Source organism: Cetorhinus maximus, chromosome 14 (assembly GCF_964194155.1).
Source record: "Cetorhinus maximus chromosome 14, sCetMax3.hap1.1, whole genome shotgun sequence".
NCBI lineage: Eukaryota > Metazoa > Chordata > Chondrichthyes > Lamniformes > Cetorhinidae > Cetorhinus > Cetorhinus maximus.
In genome coordinates, this window is record NC_135892.1 from 45,803,251 (window position 1) to 45,830,295 (window position 27,045).

Consider the following 27,045-nt stretch of genomic DNA (forward strand, 5'->3'; position numbering starts at 1 on the left):
GGCTTATCCCCCTGCTGCCTCCCCACCGCCAATTCCGAGTGTCATGTCTGCATTGAATCATTGACGGCATTTGACCTTTGCTGGGTGGGCCAGCAGATATTGCCCATGCTGAGGTCAGCATGAGAGGGTGATGAGGAGATGTGTATTGACCCGGCTGCATGTGTCACACTGAGTCCCACATGACTGGTTTGGGGGCAACCAAGAGGAGCTGCACCTAGGGGCTGTGTTAGAGCTCCAGGACATGTCCTAGTCAGGGTGATGAGATGGTGGAAGGGGAGATTCAAGATGGCGTGGCAATGAACCATCTGCTGCACTCTGCACTCCACGTGTTTGTGCCCCCTTGCTATGGAAGGATATACCGTGTGGTGCCTAATGTGATGTTGGCAGCATGTGGCCAAGGGGGGTGTTGGGGTGCAGGCCGAGCATCTTTGTGCGAGTGTTCGGCAGCAGCAGGGTGATAAGGCACTGGAGGCCCGATATGTCCCACTCTGGTTGGGGTGGGTCGTGTGCGAAGAGAGTCCATGTGAAATTTCCACTAATCAATGCTCTTCTCTCATTTTCAGGAGAAGAATGCTCAGAATGATGCAGACGTGTGAGGACTGGCGGCGGCCAGGCACAGATTGTCATTCTTAGCCACTTCGAGCAGGAGGCCCTGGATTTGGAGAGGCGCTATGCGCCCAGGTCCACTGGTGTCGGTGAGGCTGGGGTGCCACAGCCAGATACTTATGCCCAACAGTGTTATCCTCCCAACAGCCATAGCAGTGCTGAATGTTAAATGATTTAATTTTGTAACATGGTTTGACCATTGCTGATGGAAGGATGAGCACATAATGATCTGGGAAACAGGGATGGATTTTGTCATTGTCTCCACACCTAATGATCAACTGACCTTGTTCTTCCTTTCAGCATTATCAGAGCAGGGCCGGGAGGAGGAGCAGCAGAGGCCCTCTCTCACACCTGAGGGCCCTGAAGTCTCACCAGTGTCACACCATCTCTGCGAGGCAGGCACCAGCACAGATACTAGCACTTAGGTGGGAGTTAGAACATCGGCTGGTGTTCTTACATACTTTGTGGTGAGGGCACTTCACAGTCGCTGGAGGAGCTGGCAGAGACAGAGAGTGCCCATGGCGCCAGCAGTCGGAGGACTGGAGGGGACCAGGCACATGCTCAGTTGGTGCCTGATGATGTGCCTCTGGAGTCGTCCGTGATGCAGCAGCTGCAGTAAATGCGGCCGGGTGTGCGGGAGCATCTGGGGGAGATACATGACGCTATGCTTGGTTTGCTCTCCGTGGTGGAGGAGTCTACGTGGATGATCGCCAGAGCAATAAGCCACATGTCCGAGCACCATGCGTCCTCCATGGAGAGAATGGCGACTCTCGTGGAGAGGCTCCTCCAGGAGACCCATCAGGGCTTCCTGGGGATGTGCTCGGACCAGCCAGCCCTCACATCAGCATTGACCTCAGCTGGTCAGTGCCAGTGTGGGAGATGGTGTGGGCATCAAGTTTCTCAGCTCAGTGCCCATCTATCCACGGTGAGCAGGGAGGTCCAAAGCGACCTCACGTCAGCTCAGCAGCTGCCTGGCGTCTCTGTGGGCTCCTCTCAGGGCGCTCCAGATGAGGGCGGCAGCTCCTCTGCCCCTCTCCCAGTGACTGCAGCTTCTGGTGAGGCTGCGACAACTGGGGAGATGGCAGCAGTGGAACTGGCAGCTCCCTCCCAGGCGGAGCCAGCACAGGCTCCATGGGCCAGAGGACGACCGCCAAGGTCATCGAGGCCAACAGGACAGCAGAGTCAGCAGGCTGTCTCAGATGCCACTCCCAGCGAGGGGGCAGCACCAAGATGTAGCAGCCGTCAAACGGAAGCATAAGGCACCTTCGGCACAGACGGGTTTTTCACTGGTGGTTTCTTGTTGGCCTGAGATGAGGCCCTTCTGATTTTATTTGATTTGTAACACTCTTGCCTTTTTATTGTAATAAGTTGCTTTGTTTTACACATTAAAATCAGATTTGTCACCATGGCTGAGGGTGCCTCTTTTCTTCTGCATATGTATGGTTTCCAAAACTTTAGTGAGTGCTTTTTTGGACATTCAATTTTATTTACAATGCCCTTAGTAGCTGTTGCTAACGTGGCAGATTTTGCACTTAGGTGTCGAGCCGACAGCCCAGGCTTGTCCTGGAGGTCCATCTGTGGTGTGCTAGCTGAAGGTTTGTTGGGTTAAAGCCTCCTGGGTGTCTCTGCCTCCCTGCAGTATGCCCGGGTCTACCCCCTCAGCATTTCCCTGTACGTGCTCATCCTCGGACTCACTGCTGGACTCATCGTGTGCAGCCGCAGCCACTGCGTCGACGTCTTCATCGTCCACAGAGTCCCCCCTTTCCAGCGCAAGATTGTGGAGAGCACAGCATGCAACCAATATCACTGAGACATAATCTGGGGGGTACTGGAGTGCGCCCCCTGAGCGGTACAGGCATCGGAAGCGCATCTTGAGAAGATGGATGGTTCTCTCCCCCACAGCCCTTGTGGAGGCGTGGTTCCTATTGTACCGCTGCTCAGCTTCTGTTCTTGGACGGCGGAGAGGCGTCATGAGCCACCTTCTGAGGGGATAGCCCTTGTCACCCAGCAGCCGTCCATACAGCCGGGCTGGAGCACTGAAGAACCTCGGCACCTGGGAGTGTCTGAGGATGTAGGTGTCGTGGGAGCTGCCTGGGTACCTTGCACAGACTTGTAGACTCAGCATCCTGTGGTCACACACTATCTGCACGTTCATGGAGTGGAAGGCCTTCCTGTTGACGAAGACACCGGGCTCACCTGCTGGCGCCTTGATGGCCACATGTGTACAGTCTATTGCACCCTGGACATGGGGGAAGCCAGCAATGGCCGTGAAGCCTCTGGCTCGCTGTGTCTGACTTGCCTGGTCTCAACAGTAGTGGATGAAGGTCAATGCACACCTAAACAGAGCATCTGTGTCCTGCTTGACACAAGTGTGGACAGCTGATTGGGAGACACCACAAAGATCACCCACTGAGCCCTGGAAGGAGCCAGAGGCATAGAAGTTGAGGGCAGCTGTGACCTTCAGAGCCACTGGCATGGGGTGTCTAATCACACAGTTAGCAGAGATCTCAGGCCCAATCATCTGACAGATATAGTTGACTGTCTCCCTTGAGACACGGATCCTCCTTTGGCACAGCACCTCAGACATATTGAGGTGGTTGTTTCACCGCCTGCATACCCTGGCAGCAGGATAGTGGCGTCTTCTGCGGCCTCTTCCACCTTGGACTTCCTGTTGGCCCTGCACTCCTCGTACCTGCGCTTGTCCTCGCAAAGGTGGCTCCCCTGGAGGCTCAATGTGCACTCCTGGCCTCCTCCCTCTTCTAGCCCTCCCTTCCTCCTCAGAGGAGCTGCCTTCAGTGGACAGTTCAGCTCCCATTCCCAGGCTATGGGGAGGCTGCCTGAAACCTGCAGGCCCAGAAAAGATTACTCACTGCAGTGTGCTGACCTGAAGGTTAAGAATCCAGAAATAGCAGCTGGTGTATGTTCTGAAGTACTGCAGATCACACAGGCAAGTTTGTCAAACTTTCACAAATAAATACTTGACTGTGCACATTCACGACCCCAGTCAGCCCTCTTATCCCACATGTGGATGAGGTTAATACAATGTGTCCTACCCGCCTGCTCGTTGCACCTGTGCGCCGACCCGCAGATTGCACGGGCGCCGAAAAATCGGTGTCAATTGGACACTTAAGGGCCTTAAGTGGCCTGTTAATTAATGGCGGGCGTGTGTTGGACATCATCACTTGCCCAGCCAAATATCGCGATGGCGCGAGGTGACACAGAGACGCTCGCCCGATGTCACCATGCGTCATTTTACGCATAGATGTGCGGGGCCCATCCCCGCACGACAACAGGAAAATTCTGCCCTCTCAGTTTCATGCCTTGTGTATCATGGCTCATTGTCACTTTGTCTTCTTTTCCCTTTCTTTGCTATTTATGTTAGGCTTAAGCAAACCAAACTTTGTCCTAGGAGTGTGTTTAAACACTAACTCGTAAGGTGAGCAATCTGTTGCAGACTGTGGGATTGTTTTGCAAGAGAACAGAAAATTATATAGCCTGTGTTGAACAGAAACATGGAAATTACTGGATAGTTTGGCACCTAGCAAATACTTCAGCAAAGTAGTCTTCACAATCTGTACACCTCTTTCTGCAGCACCATTCGATGTTGGGTTCTATGGTGGTGTTAGAGTGTGCTTGACTCCGTTCTTACTCAAAAATACTTCAAACTCTTCTGTTGTAAACTGTGAATCATCATCTGACTTTGACACCTCTGCCAACCCATAAATTGCAAACCAATTTCTCAAAACCTCAATAAATTTGGCACTTGTGATATTGGGCATAATTCAACACTCATCAACTTGCTATAACTATCAACCAAATCAAGGTACGCCTTCCCTTCAACTTCAAAGAAGTTGACATGTGCACGTTCTGACAGTTTTCACGGGGAGAATTTTCTCCCCGTCAGGGGGGCTGGGCGTAATCGGGCGGGCACACAGCCGATTGCTGCCTGTGATCGGCTGCGTGCTGCCATTTTACGTGGGTGGGCCAACTAAGGCCCACCCAGCTTGACGCGCTCCCGGAAGTGGGCAGGGGGAGAAGGCTGAGTTAGGGCCTGCGCTCTTTCGTGCATGTGCGTGAAAGAGCGCAGAAACTTCCCTGAGGCACAAAGCTGCCTCAGGGAGATTAGTTTGATTTTTAAAACTTTAAATAAAGAAAAAAAAAATTTTAAGACATGTCCCCTCATGTGACGGTGTCACATGAGCTGGGACATGTCTGTGAATTTTATTAAAAATGTTTATTGAAGTTTAAAAGCTTTCATGAAACCTCATCCCGCCTGTGGATGAGGTTTCATGATAATTGCGAAAGCCGCCTGGGCTCTTCGCCTGCCCGCCAACCATAAGGTTGGACAGTCAGCTCAGTTAATTATTTTAATTGATATTTAAATGGCCTTAATAAGTCTTTGACAGTTCGGCGGGCGTGCGGCTGACTCCGGTGTGCGCCCACCGAACTGAAGATCGGAATGATGCACGGTGACGTCGGGACGCACGCCCAATGTCACCGCGCGTCATTTTATGCGTGAGCGAGCAGGGCCCACCCCGACCCGAAGATTCTGGCCCATGTGTTTAACATTGGAATGCAAGGAACTTTGCTTGGATCATTTCTCATTCTGAGACACACCACAATTTTTCACCAACTGTTCAATATCTCTTTCTACTACTTTGGAAATCAAAAGTAGCTTCTTGCTACGGCTTTCATACGGATGATCCCTGTGTGCTCCTGATGAAGTTCCCCTAACAATCTCTCTTGATGCCCTGGCAGAATGACAACTCTTAAACCCAATAGGAGACAGCCTTGATTTATATGCAGCTCATTTCTACATGTGAAATACTCCTGCAATTTATCATCATACGGTTTGGGCCAGCTATTCATGAGAACCACGTCCTTGAGAGTTTCTTCACTCATTTCTCTGGTAGACAAAGGCATGTCATTTGTGTATGTGAAGTAATTCACGGGTAATTCAGTGGCTAGAAATGAATCAGCCTTCTTGGGAAATCACAGAAAAATGTCTGCATTTGCATGATTTGCTGACTTACTAAATTATAAATCACACTGATAGACCATATTAATCAATGCTCATCTCTGAAGGTGTTCTGTTGCTAAGGATAGTGCTCCCTTCTTTGAACCAAATATGATCATAAGTGCTTGGTGGTCAGTTAACAATGTGAACTTCCTATTCCACAAGTATTTGTGGAACTTAGTAATGCCATATATTGGCGATGCCTCTTTCTCAATTTGAGAAATTTTGCTCTGACTTCATTAAAGTGCATGTAACAGATGCTGCAAGCTTCTCCACACTGTCTTCCATTATGTGAGATATCACCAGGCCTAATCCCTCTGAGGGGCATCGTGTGTCAAAACAGCATCACTAATCGATACTTCCTTCACTTCTTCAAATTCTTTATGATACTCCACAGACCTCTCCCAATCTATTTCATCTTTCAGAAGTTGCTACAGTAGAGTGAATGTATTAACTAAGCCGGGGATGAACTTACACAACAATCCTTACGAATGTTTCAAGTTCTTTTTTGTTCTCTGGTCTCTTTGCTTTCAAAATCCCCTCAACATCCTCCTGCATTTTGTTTGGTGACCCAGGTTATGCTTGACATCATGAAACACTTTTGGTTTTTAACTTTGATGTTGTACCCTTGAAGTCAATGTAGGACTTGGTTCAACCTTACAACGTGCTCTCTCTCTCTGCCTTACATGACATGAATGTCATCCAAGCAGCATCACACTCCTTTCACCCCACTTAGTACCTGATCCATGATGCTCTGGAACACCACAGGAGCAGTAGACATCCCAAATGATAACCTTTCAGAATGGTGCAACCCTTCATGCATATGAATAGGAAGCAGTTTCTTTCTCTTGTCAGTTAATTCTAATTGCAAGTATGCAATTTCACAAATCATGTACTGAACACCTTTCCATTGGCTAAATTAGAAAACAAATCTTCACTGGTAGGCAGTGGGTAAGCATCATTCTCAATCACCTGATTTACTGTTTACTTATAATCTCCAAAATCCAAATGGACCTGTCTGCTTTTTGAACTATCACAATGGGTGCAGACCATTCACTGGTCTTCACCTTCTTAATTGCTCCTGTTCTTCCTAACTTGTTCATCTCTTTGCTTACTGCTTCTAACTGAATAAGGCACTAGCCGAGAGTTGTAAAATGTGGCTGTACATTGTCCTTTATCTTGACTTCAGCCTTGTGATGCCTAACTTTATCATTTGGTCTTCCTTGCTGAAAGACCATTTTGTGCTCTCTGACTACTTCCTCAATGACTGACATACTCTTACTGATCCCGACTGCAAGTAACTCAGCCCAGTTCTTAAGCCAATTACCCTATCAGGGAGACTTTGTTCCCTCCTCCTCTTATGAAAGTCAAGTAATAGAATGTATCATCATATTCCACCCTATCACTAACTTGACCTAACACCAGGATACTGTTACTGGACTAAACTTTGCGTAAGGGAATGTGACTTGGGGATTTCTTGTACTCTCCTGAGATAACAGTCACTGCTGAAACTGTATCAATGATAAAAGTTAGTTGTGAATCTGAGTTTAATTTTTTTTTTACTGTGGATGCTGGAATTATATCTTCAGCCTTATTACTCTCTGTTTTTCGTGCTCTCTGACTGAGTAAAAGGCTTGATCTTCCTGTTCGATATCAAATCGTTTCCATATCTACCATATGAGCATTCAAGGATTTCCAAAGCCCTGAACTAGCTTTAGATCTACCACAACTTCGACCTGGTGGCTGTGACCTGGAGTTTTACTGTGAACTGTTTCCTCTACTCCTGCATGATGGACTTTCCCATGGGCATAACAATTTGACTGGAAACGGAGGCATTTAACCATGGCAATGGAAGCAACTAAATTTCTGACTCTGAGGCTGTGAACTTGGCCTCTTTTCTGATGAAATCTGGTGGACCTCCTCTACTGGCTCAGGAAAATAACTCCCTTGCAATCTGAAACTCCTTTCTGCCATTTCCATGGCCTCATTGGAGGCCTCCTCCAAAGTCAGATTTGTTCAAAAACTTGGCCTGAATTTTATTATTCTTTAGGCCTCCTACAAATGAGTCTCTAAGGTTGATTTTTAAGTTTGTACCATACACACAGTGACAACAGAGTTTCTCATCAGTCTGCAACAGTCACTTTTTTTATTCTTTGATAGGATGTGGGTGTCATGGGCATAACAAGCATTTGTTGCCCATCCCTAATTGCCCTTGAACTGAGTGGCTTTCTCAACTATTTCAGAGGGCAGTTAAGAGCCAAACACATTGCTCTGGGTCCAGAGTCACATATAAGCCAAACCAGGTAAGGCTGACAGATTTCCTTCTATAAAGGGCATTAGTGAACCAGATGGGTTTTTACAACAAACAATTATGGTTTCATGGTCATCATTACTGAGATTAGCTTTTAATTCCAGATTTATTAATTAATCTCAAATTCCACCAGCTGCCATGGCGGGACTCGAATGCGTGTCCCTAGAGAATTCACCTGGGCTTCTGGATTACTAGTCCAGTAACATTACCATTACGTCACCGTCTCCCCAGTTGACAACTGCTTCCTTTGATGGAACATAATTCTCAGTGCAATTTCATTCTTAGTCGTGCCATAAGCCCAGAACTTCATTACTTACAGCAAATTCCATCAAACTGGGCTCTCTCAGACAACATTTAAAAACTACATCAAAAGCATCCGGCCCCATCATGGTGAGGAAAATATTCACTTGATCCTCATCTCCTATTTTATTCACTTTCTGCCAAATGTTAAACTTCTGTTTGTAATTACACCAGTCCTCTTTGTTAGGGTTGGATTCTGCCATTGCCCCCTCCAATTATATCTTCAGTGCAATGTTTTTCAATTACAGACTGTGCTGACTCACTGTGTACCTGAACATGATGCGCATACGAAGCAATCTTTAAAATTGCTCAAACTTCCTCAAAATCAACTTTAAGAGTCCTAAAAATGTGACACAACGTTCTCCAGACCTTAATTTCTCAAATGAAATGTTAAAAAAAAATTCCATACCACCCTTGTCACCATCTTTCTATTGTGCATCGCACTGAGCGAGACTAACACATGCTCAGCTGCAGGCAGCCATTATTAAAACAACGTTATTTACACTTTCCCAACAGAGAGCAGCAGGGAGGGCAATATAACAAAATGCTCAGGCCTTGCACATACTACATTTACCAGGGAGACTAACATGATGCACATGACATTAGAAGATATCAAAAGGATAAAAACATTTAAAATCAAAAGGGGAGATAATAAATTAATCAACCTTAAAAATGAGAAAACCTTTGGTCCAGATGGATTACATCAATGCACATGAAAAGAAGTTCAGCAAGAGGAAGCAGGGACACTATTTACATATGTGTAAAAATTCATTAGAAAAGGATTTATAGCCGGGAGAATGGCAGACAGCTAATGTGATTTCTATATTTAAAAAGGGAGCTAGAACAAATCCAGAGAACTATGAACCATAATGTTAGTGGCAGGAAAGAGAATAGAATCCTCGCTTGAAGATGTCATAGAAAACACAGCATACCTGAAAATATAGGGTAGTCAGCACAGATTTCAAAAGAGGTAATGCTTGACCAACCTCATTTAATTATATGAAGTACCAGAAAGGGTTGCTAAGAGTAATGGAATTAACATAATATTTTTTGATTTACAAAAAGCCTTTGATAAGATACCACATAGTAGACCCATAAGGACATAAGGAATAGGAGGAGTAGGTCATTTGGCTCTTCAGGACTGCTCCTCCATTCAATAAGATCATGGCTGATCTTCTATCTCAATTCCACCTTCCCTCTCCCTCCCCATTTCCCTCAATTCCTTTAGCATTGAAAAAAAAAATCAATCTCTATCTTGAATATACGAATGATTGAGCATCCACAAATCTCTGGGGTAGAACTCCAAATATTCACAACCCTATGAGTCAAGAAATTTCTTCTCAACTCAATCCTAAATGACTGACCCCTTATTTTGAGACAATGCCTCCTAGTTCTAGACTCCCTAGCCAGGCTCATGGCTATGTGGAGAATATGTGGAGTTAGGCAATTTGCAGAATGGATAGCAAACTGGCTGCAAAACAAAAATGTTAGTGGTAGTTATTCAAATTGGCAAATGGTGGAAAGTGGTGTTCCACAAGGATCATTGCTGGGAGCGTTGTTGTTCGCTATTTACATAAATGATCTGGACTCGGGAATTCAAAGTACAATTTCAAAATTTGCAGCTGACAAATTGCAATACAAACGAAAGCTGTGACAAACGAAGACATTAATTAATTTACAGAATGGTACGTAATCAGCAGAGTATGAGGTGAGGCAATACATTTTGCTGCAAGAACAACAAGGCCACATGCTCCTTTGTAAATAACTGTCACAATATGATAAAGGAACGAAGGGATACGGGCGTACAGATGTGGGTTGAAGTCATTAAAAGCAAACAAAGCATTAGGGTTAATTTATAGAGGGATAGAATTAAAAAGCAGAGACGTTTATGAGAGATAAAACCTTGGTTAGGCCCCATTTGGAGAACTGCGAACAGTTCTGATCTACAAAAAGGATAGAGAGGCACTGGAGAAAGAGCAAACATTTACTATAAAGATACCAGAATTGAAGTTATAGCCATCAGGAAGGATTAAACAGGCTAGGGATATATTCTTTGGAAAATAGAAGTCTAAAAGGTGACCTGATAGATAATGAAAGGGTTTGTTAGGGTAGACATAGGGATGTTTCCACTTGCTGATGAGACCAGAAATAGGGCTATCAATGTAAGATAGTGATCAATAAATCTATTAGGGAATCCAGGGGAAACTTCTTAGATTAGTTAGACAATGGAATTAGTTACTAGGAGGAGTAGTTGATGTGAATAGTACAGATGCAGTTAAGGACAAGCTGGATAAGCACTATAAATACAAGCCTTTTTTCCTTCGTGAAAAGGACGAAAGCGCTAGATTGCTATCTTGATGTGAATAGGAGGGGGAGAATAGGAAGAGGGTTGTGTGGAACGTAAACACCAGTACAAACATTTTTAGGGTGAATGGCATTTTTCTGTGCTGCAAGTCCTTTGTAATGTTTGACACTGCCTATCTAGGAGTGTGTCTGACACCAGTAATCTACATGATATTTTCATTTACACGTTCAGTCTATGAATCCTTTAGAGTTCATCAGCTATATTATGCTACTGTGGCTTGCAAATAATGAAAAATGAAGAAATTTGCTCCCAGGTAATCAGAATTCTAGAGTTGTGTGTGGACCAATTTGTTGTCCCTTTACCCACTCAAAGGAAAGCAATAGCAGAGTCTCTTTCCTGGTTTTGTGGAATAAAGCATAACTTTTGCTTTTACTTCCTGACAATTTTGCTCACAGAAAACATAATAATCATTCACCAAGTCCAATATTTCCCCCTCTTGTAAGAAATTGGGGTCTTCAATATACAGGTATTTTCTGCATTTTATGGGATTAGCTAAGCAGCATTGACTTTCTGGAAAGAGGAGTTCTAAACACTTGGACCTCAAAACAGTCTTAGTTCAGGTCGACATGTTGACATTCCTAAGCTGTTCGGATGGTGCCTTGTGCACCCCCTTATCTATGCAGTTGTTTAGAAAGGACCAGGATATGACCCTCAGCAGGATGTAAACTAAAATGCTGACCTCAATCAGGATGATGAACAGAGTAGGTGGTAACCACCTTGATAGTTTAAGTACCTGCCCTGTGTCCATTGATTAGAATAGTTTGAATAGGTGATTGACACTGGGTAAGCTACCAGCCCCCGGAAAAAGGATACATTAACAAGTGCTCACTCACAGGGGCCAGGTCCTGGTGGGGTCATAGACTGGCTAGGTCCTGGTGAGGTGAAATGGTGAGGTTGCAGTGCTTGTCAGCAGCTGTATTCCTCAGAATGGACAAGGAAGAGGGGGAAGATGAGATCAATACCCTCTGTCAACCATTTGTCCACAATCTGGGACCAGTAAACTGCTCTCAATTGTTACAGTTCATATACATTTTCTGTCCAATTAGTTAATGCATCATATCTAAACTACTGTTTCTTAATAAACCATCTGAACATTACTTAAGACTAGTCAACTGCCTACTTAGGTATCTGTGGCCCCCAAATCCCAGAAAATCTTACACTCTCCTCTACAGGGAAGATTCTTAACATTTACGAATGTCATTGTGATCATTGCTACTGAAATGAAGAATTCAGCAGAGCAGGAGGCTGGAACTGTCATTCATTTATTTCACTTTGTTTCTGTGTCAACACTCAGGGCCAGCTTACTGCTGCCAGGATGGTACATTTATTGCAAACAAGTCATGTAGAAATAATGCTCTCCTTGCGGTGTGTGGTACAATGCATGCTGTTCCAGAAATGTAAGCATGAAATTTAAGCTGAATTTGAAATCCAGAATGATCTAAATGTGACATTTAGAACATTCTTAAATTTAGCCACTTCAAAACATTACAGATTGAAACTGCTGCTACTCTTTTTCTCCTCTACTGAACCTTGGTAAAACTCATACAGGGCACTGATGAGGCTGCACCTCGAATACTGTGTGCAGTTTTGATCTCCTTATTTAAGGAAGGATGTAAATGCATTGGAGGTAATTCAAAGGAGGATTACTAGATTGATACCTGGGTGAGCGGGTTGTCTTATGAGGAACGGCTGGACAGGCTGTACTTGTTTCCAGCGGAGTTTAGAAGAGTGAGGGGCAATTTGATTGAAGTATACAAGATCCTGAACGGCCTTGACAAGGTGGACATCGAAAGGATGTTTCCTCTTGTGGATGAGTCCAGGACTAGGAGGCACTGTTTTAAAATTAGGGGCCACCCTTTTAGGACAGAGATAAGGAGAAATCTTCTCTCAGAGGGCTGTGCGACTTTGGAACTCTCTTCCTCAGAACGTGGAAGAGGCAGGGTCATTGAATATTTTTAAGGCAGAGGTAGATAGATTCTTATTAGGCAAGGGAATCAAAGGTTATCAGGGTTAGATGGCAATGTGGAAATCGAAACATAAGATCAGCCAGGATCTTGTTGAATTTAGATCCAAGGAAGAGGCATACAAATTGGCCAGAAAAAATAACAGACCTGATGATTGGGAGCACTTTAGAATTCAGCAAAGGAGGATCAAGGGATTGATCAAGAAGGGGAAAAGAGAGTACGAGAGTAAGCTTGTGGGGAACATAAAAACTGACTGTAAACGTTTCTATAGGTATGTGAAGGGAAAAAGATTGGTGAAGACAAATGAAGGTCCCTCACAGTCAGAAATAGGGGAATTTATAATGGGGAACAAAGAAATGGCTGACCAACTAAATACACATTTTGGTTCTGTCTTCACAAAGGAGGACACAAGTAACATAGCAGAAATGTTGGGCCACACAGGGTTTAGTGAGAAGGAGGAACTGAAAGAAATAGTATTAGTAGGGAGATGGTGTTGGAGAAATTGAAGGGATTGAAGGTCGTAAAATCCCCAGGGCCTGATAATCTACATCCCAGAGTACTTAAGGAAGTGGCCCTAGAAATAGTGGATGCATTGGTGGTCATCTTCCGAGATTCTATAGACTCTGGAACAGTTCCTACAGATTGGAGGTTAGCTAATGTAACCCCACTATTTAAAAAGGGAGGTAGAGAGAAAACAGGGAATTACAGACCAGTCCATAAGCCCATAAGAATTAGGAGCAGAAATTAGGCCATTCGGCCCATCAAGTCTGCTCCGCCATTCAATCATGGCTCATAAGTTTTTCAACCCCATTCTCCTGCCTTCTCCCCGTAACCTTTGATCCCCTTACCAATCAAGAACCTATCTATCTCGGTTTTAAATACACTCAATGACCTGGCCTCCACAGCCTTCTGTGGCAATGAATTCCATAGATTCACCACTCTCTGGCTAAAGAAGTTTCTCCTCACCTCTGTTCTAAAAGGTCTTCCCTTTACTCTGAGGCTGTGCCCTCGGGTTCTAGTCACTCCTACTAATGGAAACATCTTCCCCACATCCACTCTATCCAGGCCTTTCAGTATTCTGTAAGTTTCAATCAGATCCCCCCTCATCCTTCTAAACTCCATCGAGTATAGGCTCAGAGTCCTCAAACGTTCCTCATATGTTAAGCCTTTCATTCCAGGGATCATTCTCGTGAACCTCCTCTGGACCTTCTCCAGGGCCAGAACATCCTTCCTGAGATACGGGGCCCAAAATCGCTCACAATATTCTAAATGTGGTCTGACCAGAGCCTTATAAAGCCCCAGCAGCACATCCCTGCTTTTATATTCTAGTCCTCTCGAAATAAATGCCAACATTGCATTTGCCTTCCTAACTACCGACTCAACCTGCAGGTTAACCTTAAGAGAATCCTGGACTAGGACTCCCAAGTCCCTTTGCACTCCAGATTTCTGAATTCTCTCCCCATTTAGAAAATAGTCTATGCCTCTATTCTTCTTACCAAAGTGCATGACCTCACACTTGCCCACGTTGTATTCCATCTGCCACTTCTTTGTCCATTCTCCTAACCTGTCCAAATCTTTCTGCAGCCTCCCCACCTCCTCAATACTACCTGTCCCTCCACCTATCTTTGTATCATCTGCAAACTTAGCCAGGATGCCCTCAGTTCCTTCACCTAGATCATTAATGTATAAAGTGAAAAGTTGTGGTCCCAAGACTGACCCCTGCGGAACTCCACTAGTCACCGGCCGCCATCCTGAGAAGGACCCCCTTATCCCCACTCTCTGCCTCCTGCCAGACAGCCAATCTTCTATCCATGCTTGTACCTTGCCTCTAACACCATGGCCTCTTATCTTACTGAGCAGCCTCCTGTGCGGCACCTTGTCAAAGGCCTTCTGGAAGTCCAAGTAGATAACATCCATTGGCTCTCCTTTGTCTAACCATGCTGACTTTGCCCTATTTTACCATGCACTTCCAAGTATTCTGAAATCTCATCCTTAATAATGGACTCTAAAATCTTACCAACAACCGAGGTCAGGCTAATTGGCCTGTAATTTCCTGTCTTTTGCCTCACTCCCTTCTTAAACAGGGGGGTTACATTAGCGATTTTCCAGTCCTCTGGGACCCTCCCTGACTCCAGTGATTCCTGAAAGATCACCACTAACGCCTCCACTATCTCTTCAGCTATCTCCTTCAGAACTCTGGGGTGTAATCCATCTGGTCCAGGTGATTTATCCGCTTTCAGACCTTTCAGTTTTCCTAGCACCTTCTCCTTGGTAATGGCCACCATACTCACCTCTGCCCCCCGACTCTCTTGAACTTTGGGGGTGTCACTCGTGTCTTCCACTGTGAAGACTGACGCAAAGTACCTATTCAGTTCCTTGCCATTTCTTTGTTCCCCACTACTACTTCTCCAGCGTCATTTTCCAGCGGCCCAATGTCCACTTTTGCCTCTCTCTTACCCTTTATATATCTAAAAAAAACTCTTGCAATCTTCTTTTATATTACTGGCTAGTTTACCCTCATATTTAATCTTCTCCCTCCTTATTTATTTTTTAGTTGTCCTCTGTTGGTCTTTGTAGGCTTCCCAATCCTCTGGTTTCCCACTGCTCTTCGCCGCATTGTATGCTTTCTCTTTAACTTTTATGCTGTCCTTGACTTCCCTTGTCAGCCATGGTTGCCTCGTCCTCCCTTTAGTATGCTTCTTCTTCCTAGGGATGAATTTTTGCTGACGTTGGTTGTGGGGAAAATTCAGCCTGACGTTGGTAGTGGGGAAATTTCTAGAGTCCATTATAAAAGATTTAATAGCTGAGCACTTGGAAAACAGCAGCAGAATCGGACAGAGTCAGCATGGATTTACGAAAGGGAAATCATGCTTGACAAATCTACTGGAATTTTTCAGGAATGTAACTAGTAGTGTTGATGAGGGGGAGCCAGTGGATGTGGTTTATTTGGACTTTCAGAAGGCTTTCGACAAAGCCACACATAAGAGATTAGCGTGTAAAATTAAAGCACATGGGATTGGGGTAATGTGTTGAGATGGATAGAAAACTGGTTGGCAGACAGGAAACAAAGAGTAGGAATAAACGGGACTTTTTCCAAATGGCAGGCAGTGTCTAGTGGGGTACCGCAGGGATCGGTGCTGGGACCCCAGCTACTCACAACGTATATTAATGATTTAGATGAGGGAGCTAAACATAATATCTCCAAATTTGCAGATGACACAAAGCTGGGTGGGAGGGTGAGCTGTGAGGAGGATGCAGAGATGCTTCGGTGTGATTTGGACAAGCTGAGTGGGCAAATGCATGGTAGATGCAGAATAATGTGGATAAATGTGAGGTTATCCACTTTGGTAGCAAAAACAGGAAGGCAGATTATCTGAATGGCTATAAATTGAGAGGGGGAATGTGCAACGAGACCTGGGTGTCCTTCTACACATGTTGTTGAAAGCAGGCGGTAAAGGAGGCAAATGGTATGTTGGCCTTCACACCAAGAGGATTCGAGTACAGGAGCAGGGACGTTTTGCTGCAATTATACAAGGTCTTGGTGAGACCACACCTGGAATATTGTGTGCAGTTTTGGTCTCCTTATCTGAGGAAGGATGTTCTTGCTATAGAGGGAGTGCAGCGAAGGTTTACCAGACTGATTCCTGGGATGGCGGGACTGACATATGAGGAGAGATTGAGTCAGTTAGGATTATATTCGCTGGAGTTCAGAAGAATGAAATGGGGGTCTCATAGAAACCTATAAAATTCTAACAGGATTAGACAGGGTGGATGCAGGAAGGATGTTCCCGATGGTAGGGGAGTCCAGAACCAGTAGTCACAGCCTGAGGATATGGGGTAGACCATTTAGGACTGAGATGAGGAGAAATTTCTTCACCCAGAGAGTGGTGAGCCTGTGGAATTCGCTACCACAGAAAGTAGTTGAGGCCAAAACATTGTATGTTTTCAAAGAGTTAGATATAGCTCTTGGGACAAAAGGGATCAAAGGATATGGGGAGAAAGCAGGAGCAGGCAATTGAGTTGGATGATCAGCCATGATCATCATGAATGGCAGAGCAGGCTCGACGGGCCGAATGGCCTACTCCTGCTCCTATTTTCTGTTTCTATGAATGGCGGAGCAGGTTCAAGGGGCCAAATGGTCTACTCCTGTTCCATTTCTTATGTAAAGCTTAAAATGGAAGCAGATAATTTGGAGTTTTTCATGTTTTCTTATTGGAGATAGGCTATCCTGAGAGTCGATGAGAAGGTGGGGGTGGGGGGAACTGAGTTGTTTTACTTTTAAAAGAAAGGGACAAGACAAAAAGCAAAATAACAAAATATGTTGGAAATACACAGCAAGTCCATCAGCATCCGGAAAGGGAAAAATAAGCTTAATGTTTAGGGTAGGGACCTTTACACAGACTTGGCTCAGGAAGACAGATGAGTTACCTTATAGTGTGGACGAAAAGAATGAGTAGAGTTAAGGTAAAGGTTACTAGTCAAATATGGTTAACACTAGGACAAAGTACGGCTTAAAACACACTTAGTAATCTGGCAGTGGACTTTTTTAAAAAAAAGAATTGGAAAGCGATGAGAGTTGTGAGATTATATACCTCAGCCCTCTCACTTAGGCTGTGAAAAAACATGAGGAAGACGAGGGAATAAAAACTGCTTCAAAATGGAAGGAAATGCTGAACGTGAATGAAAGCTGGGAGGAAAATGGAGGAAGTAGCTTATGGTCAGAAGTTGCTAGAGGGTTGTCAAGTCCTCAAGGAGAAGGCAAGATATTATCTCCGACATTTGAATTGAATTTGACTGCAACTATGTAGGAGATGGAAAAGGTCAAAATGGGAATGACAGGAGGAGCTGAAATGGTAAGTTTCAAGTCAGAAACATGCTTGCAGACAGAACAGAGGTGTTCTGCAAAGCAGTTCTTAAGTGAAGCTCAACGCAAACTGGAGGAACAGCACCTCATCTTCCGACTAGGCACTTTGCAGCCTTCCAGACTTAATGTTGAGTTCAATAATTTCAGATCATGAACACTCTCCTCCATCCACACCCACTTTCCGATCCCCCTTTTTCCAATAATTTATAATTTTTTTACAATATATTTTTTCTTTTCCTTCCCATTTTAAAATTTATTTCGATCTATTGTTTCATCTCCACCTTTTAGCCCATTTCGATCCCTTTCCCCCACTCCTCCCGCACTAGGGCCATTGGCCACTAGCTTGCTTCCCTTAATGTCCCATTAGCACATTCTTTAGATAATATCACCACCATCAACATCCTTTTGTCTTTTTGTCTATGACACCTTTGGCCTCTTCTTGGCCTCCACCTATCACTGTCCCCCTATCGAGTTCTCCTGTCCCACCCACTTCTACCAGCTTACGTTTCATCTCATTTCTATATGTCTTAGTTCTGATGAAGGGTCATACGGACTCGAAAAGTCAACTGTACCACTCTCCGCAGATGCTGTCAGACCTGCTGAGTTTTTCCAGGTATTTTTGTTTTAGTTCCAAATCAACATTTGTTATCCTATTACTTGGGAGAAAAATAATTTCTTCTGGTTTGTTCGGAGTAAGTGACAAGAAAGGGACTTGGTCTTCTTACAATGTGATAAACAAGAAAACATGATGCGCAGTTACAATTCACATCACAAAAGTACCACCCTACCAGAGCAGAAACATTCTCTTTCACACTCCCTTTTACACAACAGCGTCCCCTAGAGAGAGAGTGAGTGAGAAAAATTAAGATGGTATCCTTTTCAGACATGTTTATGTTGGTCAATTTGGTTAATTTTTAACTAAAAGCATTTACAATATTCAAAGGTATGGTCAAAGAGGCTTTACTGTTGTTCAGTGCTGTACAAGCCTCTCAAACAAGGAATAACAAGGGGCTCTGATGAAAGGTCATGGACTCAAAAAAACTTTGTTTCTCTTTCCACAGATGCTGCCTGACCTGCTGAGTAGTTCCAGTATTTTCTATTTTTATTCCAGATTTCCAGCATCTGCTGTGTTTTTGCTTTTGTGAAGGAATAACTTAAACTAGCACACACCAAAAAAATTACGAGTTATTTTTAATTCTAGTGCTAGAAACCCTATCAGATGCTGCCTCAGAGAAGGACCAGGTAATGTACGGCCAAATCACCATGTACATCACACCCAACAGCTACTCACATTCAAAATGCACCACTTACTGAGTGGTGATAATGGTCAATGTAAAAGTGTGACCTGCTCTCTGCAAAGGAAATAGTGTTGATCCAAAGTTGGGTGGTTTAAACACACTGTGCATATTAATCTGCAAATCTTGCCTTACTTGTTATGTCTGACAGTATCAAATATTGGTCACTGCATACTCTTCTGTAAGACTTGGAGCTGCCACTGACATAATCTCTCTTCTGGTAAAATTGATTCCAGCTTATTATTACTGACTGACAAAGAAGAAAGTAAATTCATGATCACTCCTTGGGATATCTCTCCCAACATCCATCATTGCTCCTTCCATTTAAACCCCCACTCCTGTCGGTGCTGGGCCAGAAAATGTTGCAATGTAGCATCATCAGCAACAGAATACCAAAAACCATAACTTGAACATAGACATATTCTTCTATTATTGATATATTGGGTCCCATAAGGATTTTGCTGCACAAGAATCATTAAAACTTCTCGTCCTGGTTTTTTGTTTCAATGATGCACACAGGCCATCGACATTGTAGCTGAGCTAACTTTATTGATAATGCATTTTCCTAATATGAACACATATCTGCACTAACTGAATTCTATCAAGACAGGCTCCAACATGTGCTAACTGACCTTCAACCCCCCAGGTTAGGTGACCCTATATCTAGTACAGAGTGCCATATAATATCTAATACTGGAGTCCACTACCACAATCAACTATCATGACACTTCTAAAAAATTTTTAAAATGATCTTGGTCACTGACATTAAGCACAGAAAATACTGACTTAAAAATCAATGACTATTTGATTACAAATAATTTAAACAGTACAGCCCTCTACCTCTGGTAAATTTGCTTAAAGTAGCTTTATATTACTTTACAACAATAAATTAAACATAGATTTAACAACAATTCAAAGAAAGATAGACATATTTATATAGCACCTTTCAACACCTTGGAACATCCCAAAGCTTTTTTTTTTTACTGATCAAGTATATTTGAAGTGGAGTTACTGTTGTAATGTCGGAAAATTAAAAAGCATACTGGAGAAACAAGAAGAAAAAAACAAAGTGTATGATTAAATGGTTCTGAGGAAACAAAAATAATGTCCTCCGTTATAAATTCAAGAAGTTTTGCTGACTCTCCAAAATGAGGAAAGGTGAGTACTTTTGACATTCATGGAACAATAGGCTCCAATGCTACTCTCTCAACACTAGATAATAAATAACCAGCTAACTGCTCAGTGCTGATCCTCTTTAGGAGTAGTGTAACATTACATCAATCTAAATGTAGCTCAGAAAGCTTATCTAGCTGAATGATTGAGCCATACAGAGCAGGAACATCTCAGTTTTGGCCTCTGTTCTGATTCTAGCTAATAGAGTTTGTCACAATTGGCCTCATTCCCATAGGATTGTGGGAAGAGGAAAATCACCTTGGGATTCCTGATTCTAATTGCTACCCAGTGACTTCTGCTGAAAGTGCCTAAATGGACAAGGAGGAAAGATATCAAGCTCAATTATGATGCTTCCCACCCTCCCACCCTTGAGGTGGTGATGGTAAGCAGCCTCCTTGAACTGTTGCAGTCAATGTGGTGTAGGTACACCCGCACTGCTATTCGGGAGGGAATTCCAGGATTTTGACCCAGTGACAGTGAAGGAACGACGATATATTTCCAAGTCAGGAGGGTGAGTGGCTAGGAGAGGAGCTTCCAGGTGGTGGTGTTCCCATGTGTCTGCTGCCCTTGTCCTTCTAAATGGCAGTGGTCGTGGTTTGGAAGGTGTTGCCTGAGGAACCTTGGTGAGTTCCTGCAGTGCATCTTGTAGATGGTGCACACTGCTGCTACTATGCATCGGTGGTGGAGGGAGAGTATGTTTGTGGATGGGGTGCCAATCAAGCGGGTTGCTTTGTCCTGGACAGTGTCAAGCTTCTTGATTATTGTGGGAGCTGCACTCATCCAGGCAAGTGGGGAGTATTCCATCACACTCCTGACTTGTGCCTTGTAGATTGTGGACAGGTTTTGGGGAGTCAGGAGGCGAGTTACACACCACAAGGTGCCTAGCCTCTAACTCGCTCTTGTAGCCACAGTATTTATATGGCTAGTTCAGTTCAGTTTCTGGTCAATGGTAACCTCCAGGATGTTGATAGTGGAGGATTCAGCAATGGTAATGCCATTGAGTGTCAAGGGGCGATGGCTAGATTCTCTCTTGTTGGAGATGGTCATTGCCTGGCATGTATGTGGCACGATTTTTTTAAAAATTCATTCATGGGATGTGGGCTTTGCTGGCTGGATGGACATTTATTGCCCATGCCTAGTCGCCCTCGAGAAGGTGGTGGTAAGATGCCTTCTTGAACTACTGCAGTCCATGTGGCGTAGGTACACACACAGTGCTGTTAGGAAGGGAGTTCAAGGATTTTGACCCAGTTACAGTGAAGGAAGTGGTGGAGGGAGTGAATATTTGTGGATGTGGTGCCAATCAAGCGGGCTGCTTTGCCCTGGATGATGTCAAACTTCTTAAGTGTTGTGGGAGCTGCACTCATCCAGGCAAGTGGAGAGTATTCCATCACACTCCTGACTTTGGCTTGTAGATGGTGGACAGGCTTTTGGAGAGTCAGGCGGTAAGTTACTCATCGCAGGATTCCTAGCCTTTGACCCGCTCTTGTAGTCACCGTATTTATATGGCTAGTCCAGTTCAGTTTCTGGTCAATGGTAACCCCCAGGATGTTGATATTGGGGGATTCAGTGTTGGTAATACCACTGAATGTCAAGGGGTGATGGTTGGATTCTCTCTTGTTGGAGATGGTCATTGTCTGGCACTGATGTTACTTGCCATTTGTCAGCCCAAGCCTGGATTACTGTCCAGGTCTTGCTGCATTTGGACATGGATTGCTTCAGTATCTGGCGAGTCGCGAATGGTGCTGAACATTGTGCAGTCATCAGCAAACATCCCCACTTCTGACCTTATGAAGGCAGAAAGGTCATTGATGAAGCAGCTGAAGATGCTTGGGCCTAGGACACTACCCTGAGGAACTCCTGCAGTGATGTTCTGGGACTGAGATAATTGACCTCCAACAACCATCTTCCTTTGTGCTAGGTATGGTTCCAACCAGAAGAGAGTTTTCCCCCTGATTCCAATTGACTCCAGTTTTGCTCGGGCTGATGCCATATACTGTCAAATGCTGCCTCGATGTCAAGGGCAGTCACTCTCATCTTACCTCTGAAGCTCAGCTCTTTAGTCCATGTTTGAACCAAGGCTGTAATGAGGTCAGGAGCTGAAGGATCCCGACAGAACCAAAACTGAGCGTCAGTGAGCAGGTTATTGCTAAGCAAGTGCTGCTTGATAGCACTGTTCATAACCTCTTCCATCACTTTACTGATGATCAAGTGTAGAACAATGGGGTGGTAATTGGCCAGGTTGGATTTGTCCTGCTTTGTGTACACAGGTCATTCTTGAGCAATTTTTCACATAGCTGGGTAGATGCCAGTATTGTAGCCATACTGGAACAACTTGGCTAGGGGTACGGCAAATTTTGGAGCACAAGACTTCAGTACTATTGCCAGAATATTGTCAGGGCCCATAGCCTTTGTGGTATCCAGTGCCTTTAGCTGTTTCTTGATATCACGTGGAGTGAATTGAATTGGCTGAAGACTGGCATCTGTGATGCTTGGGACCTCTGAAGGAGGAGGCCAAAATGGATCGTCCACTCAGCACTTCTGGCTGAAGATTGTAGCAAATGCTTCAGCCTTATCTTTTGCACTGATGTGCTGGGCTCCCCCATCATTGAGGATGGGGATATCTGTGGAGCCTCCTCCTCCAGTGAGTTGTTTAATTGTCCACCACCATTCATGACTGGATGTGGCAGGACTGTAGAGCTTAGATTTGATCCGTTAGTTGTGGAATCGCTTAGCTCTGTCTAACACTTGCTGCTGATGCTGTTTGGCACATAAGTAATCCTGTGGTGTAGCTTCACCAGGTTGACACCTCATTTTTAGCTATGCCTGGTGCTCCTCCTGGCATGCTCTCCTGCACTCTTCATTGAACCAGGCTGCATCCCCTGGCTTGGTGGTAATGGTACAGTGGGGGATATGTCAGGCCATGAGGTTACAGATTGTGTTCGAGGACAATTCTTCTGCTGTTGATGGCCCACAGCACCTCATGGTTGCCCAACAATCTTGAGTTACTAGATCGAAACCCATCCCAATTAGCACAGCGGTAGTGTCATGCCACACAACATGATGGAGGGTATCCTCAATGTGAATATGGGACTTTGTCTCCACAAGAAATGTGCATCGGTCATTCCTACCGATACTGTCATGGGCAGATTCATACTGCCACCCCTCCTCCTTTCATTCCTTCTCTATTGTTCCTGAACACCTTGTATTTTTATGCCGACAGCTCACTGGACTGACTAACTTACCAGATTTTGTGTATTTAGGTACATGCACTGTAAACCTGAATTAGATCGCACTGTATTTCATCTTGGTCTGACCCTACTTAATACCTTACTATTTCTTACTCTGATTGTATTTGTCTCTCCCAATCCTTTGTGTATCTTGCTGCTCCTTTCTAATATTTCACCAGTGTTTCCCAAACTTTTTTTGCCACTGTGATTAATTTTGAAGCTTGAAAATTGCTGTGATCTTAGAGTGAGGGGGGTGGGATAGAATTGTGAGGGGGACGTGGGGGTTAGAGTAGGGAGGGGAGATAGAGCTGTGAGAGTAAGGGTGTGGTGCTAAGAGAGTGGGGCTTTAAGCTGTGAAGGCAAGGGGGAGTTGAGAGAATGGTGGTGGTGGTGGGCATGCAGGGGGAGTTGGAGTATAGGAAGCGTTTATATTTTTCACCTACTTGGTTTGCAGCCTCTGTGCGAGGTAGCAGTCGGGCCTTGGCGCTGATTTCATTAGGGGCCACACCCAGCAGACCAAGGCAAGAAAAATAAATTTTGCGCCGCATGTCAAGTGGCTTCAGAGCTGACCCCCCAGGGCTGCCCGGGGTCTCCACTCTGCAGTCCCCATTGCTGCTGTGGAGTAGACAGAGCTCGCAACCCCAATTTCTCACCCCAGCACCCCACTGGGATCCACTGTTTGGGAACCCCTGAATTATACCCTGGTTTCCAGCCAGGTATTTAAATTTAATTTAAATTAATTAGTTAATTTAAATCACAGCAGGAGTGAACAGCCCCACAAGGTCATTGGGCCCATCCCTTTAAAGTGGAATCCATCAGGCTCGTACTGGTCCCACCTCCCTCAAAATTGGTCCCAACGTCCTATGAATCTAAAGCCCTTCCTTCTGCATGATCTCTCTAGTCATGCATTCATTTGAAATATCCTATTTCTATACCTATTAGCGTGTGGCATTGGGAGTAATCCAGAGATTACTACCTTTAAGGTCTTGCTTTGTAATAACTTTCCCAGCTCTCTAAAATCTGCCTGCAGGACTTCACTCCTCTTTCTACCTATGCCATTAGTACTGATATGGACCACAACCTCTGACTGTTAGACTTCAGCCCTAAAGAGTGCTCTGCAGATGCTCAATGATATTCATGACCCAGGTATTAGGAAGGCAACATGCCATCCTTGAATCATGTCTACACCCACAGAAAGGCTGGTCTAACTGTCCTCACCTTCCTTCAGGTATTGTGCCCCAAGAGGGTGACTATGGACTCCCATTGGATTAGTCCATGATTATGCTTAGCAAAATACTTCGGTGGTTTGCTGCAGTATGGTTGACCAGAAAACTCTCCCGGTCTTACCACCTGTCATCAGGCATATTGGAAAGAATTACAGCCAACAATTTACAAGTGACCACGTTATAAACTCACCTTCCGTGGCCATCAAGCTCTGAAGTGGGACTTGAACACAGAGCTTCTGGCCCAAAGGTTAGGACGCTACCACTGCACCACAAGACCTCCGCCTCCCAACCCCCAACTACAGAAACTTCTATTACTATTGTTTTCCCAAGTTCCTCCTACCCTCCCTGTATAGCAACAAACACTGGAGCAAGGATATGAGCATGAAAATCATTGATGGCTAAAAAAAGGAATATACAAGTACTATTCAGAACATATCCCTCCTCATTCCCTTTGGGCAGTCAACTTCAGTTATGCCTGAACTCCCCTAATAGGGTTAGGATGCAATCTGCCATGCAGAGCCACATGGTAGGGCACACATCCATCATAAGGGGAAATGGTGAAAAATTAAACTTTCATGATAAGCGCTCTAGGGAACACCTCCAGAAAGAAGTGTGGGAGAAATGATAGTACACAAGGTAAAAGATTCTGGAGAGTCTTGAACTCAGCCGATACTTTAATAAGCTTAAGAAAATGGTTCTCTTCTATACTGAAATAGTGATTTGCTCTGATGTATTTTGTAGAATTTTACTCTAGCAAAAATAAAATCATGCCTTCAAATTGGAGAGAGAAAATTAGCATGGGAGAAATAAAAGAAGGAAATTGGTTGAGAAAGCAACATCAGAACTAAGTTGAATTACAGCCAGTACTTGAGCAATAATTTAGGATGACACTGAGTCCTAGTAAGAGAAAGAGAGAAGTATTCATCTCACAATGCAACAGGAAGGTTGAACAACATGTTTGGTTTCATTGCCTCATGATAATGCATATAATACAACAGATGTGACTGAGTCCTCTCATGTAATGTCCTGCTTCCCTCACTGGCCATGTCTTCCTCCTGCTTTGTGGCATCCTCGAGTGTAAGGATAGTGGACATTGGGATCAATCCTGCATCAGATCACAAAATAGCTGTGTTCCTTTTTTCAAAATTCGCATTTATCGTTAGAGTAATGTATTTTACATGTAACTGAGCTGGACTCTGGAAAGATGAACTGGAAGCCAATGTAGCTTAGCAAGTGCAAAGCTTACAGATGATCAGAATTTGGTGTAAGTCCGGATACAGGAGTAAAGTCTCAGACAATGAGGGTACAGCAATACATATACTGTTGACAGAATATCTGCCAGCTTTCGGGTGCTAGGAAGAAAATGACTCACCCCTGCAAAAAAATTCTAAGTAGCTCAAGTTCGTCCATCTGATCTCCAAAATAACAACTCCTGCCTCTGAGTTGAAACGTCATTAGTTCAAGCCCTACCCCAGACACTTGAATGCAGAGAGGGTGTGCTGTACTGTTGGAGGTGCCACCTTTCAAATGAGACACTTAACTATCTGTCTTCTCAGGCAGATGTAAAAGTCCAATGACATGATTTGAAAAATAGCAGAGGGGCACTCTGGCCAATATTTATGCCTCAACCAACATCACAAATAGATTATCTTGTCATAAATTGTGTTCCTGTTTTGGGGCCTTGTTGGTTGCCAGTTTGCTAATGTTACAACAGTGGCTATACTTCAAAAGTATTTCATGCACTGTAAAGCATTTAGGAGCATTCTGAAATCACGAAAAATGCTCTATAAATACAAGTCCTCCTATCTGCTACCATTACCTTTACTGATTTACTGATCTACATTGGATTCTGGTCCACTAAATTCTCATCCTGGTGTTCAAACCCCACCATGGTCTTGCCCCTTCCCATCTCTGCAACCTCCTCCAGCTTTACATTCCTCAGAAATCTGTATTCCTCCAACTCTGGCCTCTTGTACATCTCCCACTACCTTCATTCGATCAGCGCTGGCTGTGACTTCAACCATCTTGGCCTCGCCACTTCTCTCCTCCTTTAAGATGCTACTTAAAACTTAACTCTTTGGACACCTGTTCTAATGTCTCCTTATTCACTGTGAATTTTTGTCTGATTACACTCCCGTGAAGCTTCTTGAAATGTTTCACTATGTTACATGTGCTATATTAGGTTGTTGTCGGAGCAGAAATGGAATTCATTGCTTGTCACCTGCCACTATCAGTACAGGAGAGATTCGTACGCATAAATTCTAAAAAGGCTATTTCAGGTTTTTCCTATAAGCATCACTCAGAACAGCAGTCCACAATTACTTTCTACAATGATATAAATATCAATTACTTTCTACAATGATATAAATATAAGTATTACTTGGTTGTTGAGAAAGAACTGGGAGCGTCATTCAAAGAAGCTGGCATCTGTTCAAAGGTATGGACTGAATGTTTATTCAATTCTGTTTAACCGTATGCCTACACTACATTACACTACATGACATGATTTCCCCCGAGACACTACTTCCTTAAAAATATGCCTTGGGTTAATCACCAGTCGTTAGGTTACTTTTAAAAAAAAAAATGAAAGTACTCTGCCATTTTGGATCTCACACTGATTCCATTAATTTTCCTAATGCTGAAGCCAGGATGCTGGGTCTGGAATTGCCCAGTATGGCTGTACCAGCTATTTTGAAC

At 44.2% G+C, this 27,045-nt stretch overlaps 1 protein-coding gene across 1 annotated transcript in view; it reads right to left on the reverse strand.

Annotated features, from left to right (window-relative positions):
* LOC144690058 (connector enhancer of kinase suppressor of ras 3-like) overlaps nucleotides 1–27,045 on the reverse strand; it is a 340,571-nt gene that overhangs the window by 107,573 nt on the left and 205,953 nt on the right. The gene's annotated exons all lie outside the window — the stretch shown is intronic.